Source organism: Macrobrachium rosenbergii, chromosome 54, assembly GCF_040412425.1.
Source record: "Macrobrachium rosenbergii isolate ZJJX-2024 chromosome 54, ASM4041242v1, whole genome shotgun sequence".
NCBI lineage: Eukaryota > Metazoa > Arthropoda > Malacostraca > Decapoda > Palaemonidae > Macrobrachium > Macrobrachium rosenbergii.
Window position 1 is genome coordinate 50,409,582 of NC_089794.1, and position 5,000 is coordinate 50,414,581.

The window sequence follows — 5,000 nt, forward strand, 5'->3', positions numbered from 1 at the left end:
AAAGGTTTTTTTTTTTTTTTTAAACTTAACTTCATTATATGTTCTAACATGGCTGGTTTTTCACCGTATATCTCCTGTCAAAACAGCAGTGAAAGAATGTTTTCCCCTCCAGCTCACCCTCTCTCTCTCTCTCTCTCTCTCTCTCTCTCTCTCTCGTGCGCACACACAAACACACACGCACTTGTTTTCTGAGCAAATATATACAGCAGAATGCTCAGTTATACATCACTCACCATATATATATATATATATATATATATATATATATATATATATATATATATATATATATATATATATATATATATATATATATATATCTATATATATATATATATATATATATATATATATATATATATATATATATATATATATATATATATATATATATATATATATATATATATATATATATATATATATATATATATATATATATATATATATATATATATATATATATATATATATATATTTATATATATATGAAATTTTTATCACACCATGACATATACAATCATGAAGATACAAATGTAATTAATATCAAATTCACCTACCTCGAAATATATCCGATGGAGAATTATCACCGAAGAAATTTATATAAGTGATAAATGAATTGGTACAGTCGGGACGCAAACCCTTGACATGGACCTATTCAGCGACTCCAGTAGACGTTACCACCACGCCATCAAGAGAGGTATAAGTCATTTCCGAGTCTGCTGTACTGCGTGTTCCAAAGGTACCAACGAACTATCATGGCAGAGGTGGGTCATTGCCGATGCTAAGTACAATTTCCCACTCGACGGGGAAAAAACAGTACAGCAGACTCGGTAATGACTTATACTCTCTTGATGGCGCGGTGGTAACGTCTATTGGAGTCGCTGAATAGGTCCCTGCCAGAGGGCTCGCGTCCCAGCCGGTACTAATTCATTTATTACTATATAAATTCCCCTTCGTGATAATTCTCCATCGAGATATTCCAGGCAGTGAATTTGATATTGCATTATTCTTAGAACATGATTATATATATATATATATATATATATATATATATATATATATATATATATATATATATATATATATATATATATATATATATATATATATATATATATATATATATAAATTTCTGACTCATGTGGGATCGAACCCAGGTCTCTCAGGTGGAAAGCAAGGGCGTTGCCACTGGGCCATACAAGTCTAAAAGAAGTTGGAACCTGAGAGCAACTGCACCCAAGGAATTACCTGGGCAAGCTAACTGCTTGCATACCAGCGAGTTTTCCCCAACTTCCCGACTCAACAATGACCCAATAGACAACATTTCATTAATTATCCCTTCTGAGTGAATAAGATAGAAATCATCAACACACAATCACGTGTGGAACAGAAATAAATTTCTGACTCACGTCGAGGATCGAACCCAGGTCTCTCAGGTGGAAAGCAAGGGCGTTACCCACTAGGCCATACAAGTCTAAAAAAGTTGGAACCTGAGAGCAACTGCACCCGAATTACCTGGGCAAGCTAACTGCTTGCATACCAGCAGTTTCCCCAACTTCCCGACTCAGCAATGACCCAATAGACAACATTTCATTCAATTATCCCTTCTGAGTGAATAAGATAAAATCATCAACACACAATCACGTGTGGAACAGAAATAAATTTCTGACTCACGTCGGGATCAGACCAGGTCTCTCAGGTGGAAAGCAAGGCGTTACCCACTGGGCCATACAAGTCTAAAAGAAGTTGGAACCTGAGGCAACTGCAAAAAGGAATTACCTGGGCAAGCTAACTGCTTGCATACCAGCAAGTTTTCCCCAACTTCCCGACTCAGCAATGACCCAATAGACAACATTTCATTCGAATTATCCCTTCTGGTGAATAAGATGAAATCATCAACACACACAATCACGTGTGGAACAGAAATAAATTTCTGACTCACGTCGGGATCAACCCAGGTCTCTCAGGTGGAAAGCAAAGGCGTTACCCACTGGGCCATACAAGTCTAAAAGAAGTTGGAACCTGAGGAGCAACTGCACCCAAGGAATTACCTGGGCAAGCTAACTGCTTGCATACCAGCGAGTTTTCCCCAACTTCCCGACTCAGCAATGACCAATAGACAACATTTCATTCAATTATCCCTTCTGGTGAATAAGATAGAAATCATCAACACACAATCACGTGTGGAACAAAATAAATTTCTGACTCACGTCGGGATCAACCCAGGTCTCTCAGGTGGAAAGCAAGGGCGTTTACCCACTGGGCCATACAAGTCTAAAAGTTGGAACCTGAGAAACTGCAAAAAAAGGAATTACCTGGGCAAACTAACTGCTTGCATACCAGCGAGTTTTCCCCAACTTCCCGACTCAGCAATGACCCAATAGGCAACATTTCATTCGAATTATCCCTTCTGAGTGAATAAGATAGAAATCATCAACACACAATCACGTGTGGAACAGAAATAAATTTCTGACTCACGTTGCTCTCAGGTTCCAACTTCTTTTCCAGACTTGTAAAAAGTTGGCCTGAGTGCGGGTAACGCCCTTGCTTTCCACCTGAGAGACCTGGGTTCGATCCCGACGTGAGTCAGAAATTTATTTCTGTTCCACACGTGATTGTGTGTTGATGATTTCTATCTTATTCACTCAGAAGGATAATTCGAATGAAATGTTGTCTATTGGGTCATTGCTGAGTCGGGAAGTTGAGGAAAACTCGCTGGTATGCAAGCAGTTAGCTTGCCCAGGTAATTCCTCAGGTGCAGTTGCTCTCAGGTTCCAACTTCTTTTAGACTTGTATGGCCCAGTGGGTAACGCCCTTGCTTTCCACCTGAGACCTGGGTTCGATCGACGTGAGTCAGAAATTTATTTCTGTTCCACACGTGATTGTGTGTTGATGATTTCTATCTTATTCACTCAGAGGATAATTCGAATGAAATGTTGTCTATTGGTCATTGCTGAGTCGGGAAGTTGGGGAAAACTCGCTGGTATGCAAGCAGTTAGCTTGCCCAGGTAATTCCTTGGGTGCAGTTGCTCTCAGGTTCCAACTTCTTTTAGACTTGTATGGCCCAGTGGGTAACGCCCTTGCTTTCCACCTGAGAGACCTGGGTTCGATCCGACGTGAGTCAGAAATTTATTTCTGTTCCACACGTGATTGTGTGTTGATGATTTCTATCTTATTCACTCAGAAGGGATAATTCGAATGAAATGTTGTCTATTGGGTCATTGCTGAGTCAGGAAGTTGGGGAAAACTCGCTGGTATGCAAGCAGTTAGCTTGCCCAGGTAATTCATGGGTGCAGTTGCTCTCAGGTTCCAACTTCTTTTAGACTTGTATGGCCCAGTGGGTAACGCCCTTGCTTTCCACCTGAGAGACTGAGTTCAATCCCGACGTGAGTCAGAAATTTATTCCTGTTCCACGTGATTGTGTGTTGATGATTTCTATCTTATTCACTCAGAAGGGATAATTCGAATGAAATGTTGTCTATTGGGTCATTGCTGAGTCGGGAAGTTGGGAAAAACTCGCTGGTATGCAAGCAGTTAGCTTGCCCAGGTAATTCCTTGGTGCAGTTGCTCTCCAGGTTCCAACTTCTTTTAGACTTGTATGGCCCAGTGGGTAACGCCCTTCCTTTCCACCTGAGAGACCTGGGTTCGATCCCGACGTGAGTCAGAAATTTATTTCTGTTCCACACGTGATTGTGTGTTGATGATTTCTATATATATATATATATATATATATATATATATATATATATATATATGTGTGTGTGTGTGTGTGTGTGTGTGTGTGTGTGTGTGTGTGTGAGCCCTGACCTTTATTGTGCACATTTAATTGGAAGCATGCATGTGTGTTTATGCTTTAGTGTACGTATGTACACAGAGAATTTTTTTTAAATGTTTTATATCTTGTAAGTCCCTGACATTGTAAAACTTGAAATATTCAGAAGAGTTCTATTATGTACTTTTTCATTAGTTAATAATGCTGTAAATTTTTACATTTTCAGATATAGAAGCCATGAACATTTTAAGAACTTTAATATTTATAATTATAATCATAAGTTTTTTTTTAACCTTTAGCTTCGGAATTTTCTTGACTCTCTCTCATTCCCAGCGAATTGTCCATTTTACTCAAAAAATACCGAAAATGCTTCCAGTTCAGTAAAGAAAATCTTTAAGCCCTATATTTTCAGGCTGAGCATTATTTTAGCTTGCAAGTAGCATATTTTGTAAAGAAAATAAATAAATAATAAAAAAGTAGAAAAAGAAAAAAATGAAAATTTGTTGCATTCTCAGATCTTTGTTAGAGGCACTAGTAAACTATTTAGTACACTGTCATTGTATGATATATTCATTTTCCTTATTTGCCACACTTCAAGTACCTTCCATGTGTAAATGCTATACTTTAAAATATGTAAGTAGTGATGCAAAAGCAGCATCTATGTGAATAGTTTACAAAACGGAAAAGACTGGAAAATATATAAAATATTTTTTTCTTAGATATCTTTATCAGTGATGCTTACTATCCTTTCTCTACGCCCTCAATGTGACATCCGTCTACTTTGAAGCCTGGTGTATGTGTTATGAATCTATTGCTACTAAAATAACTTTCAATGGCAGTTTGTTACCTGACCCCATTATAATTTTCAACTGCGAAAAAGGCTTTTATATCCACGGAAGTTAAATCTCTCCACTTATGATGCCTTCATCTCTAGGAGAGAGGCTGCTTATTAACTATCGTAGAATAGAAATATCCGTCAGATTCTGTTGCTTCATGATCATCTAGTTCCTTGAGAAAAAAAAATTAGAAAAGCATTCAGCTGGTAATGCCCTGGCTTTTCATTTGAAAGACCGGGGCTCAGTCCCGGTGCAAGAATCTTATTTCTGTGAAACATGTGCTCATATGTTCGCTAGTTCCATCATATGCATGGTAAATGGGTTATTTGAATGGAATGCTACCAGTTGACTTACTGTTGGTTCTTGAAGTTGGGTAAAATTCGCTGGTG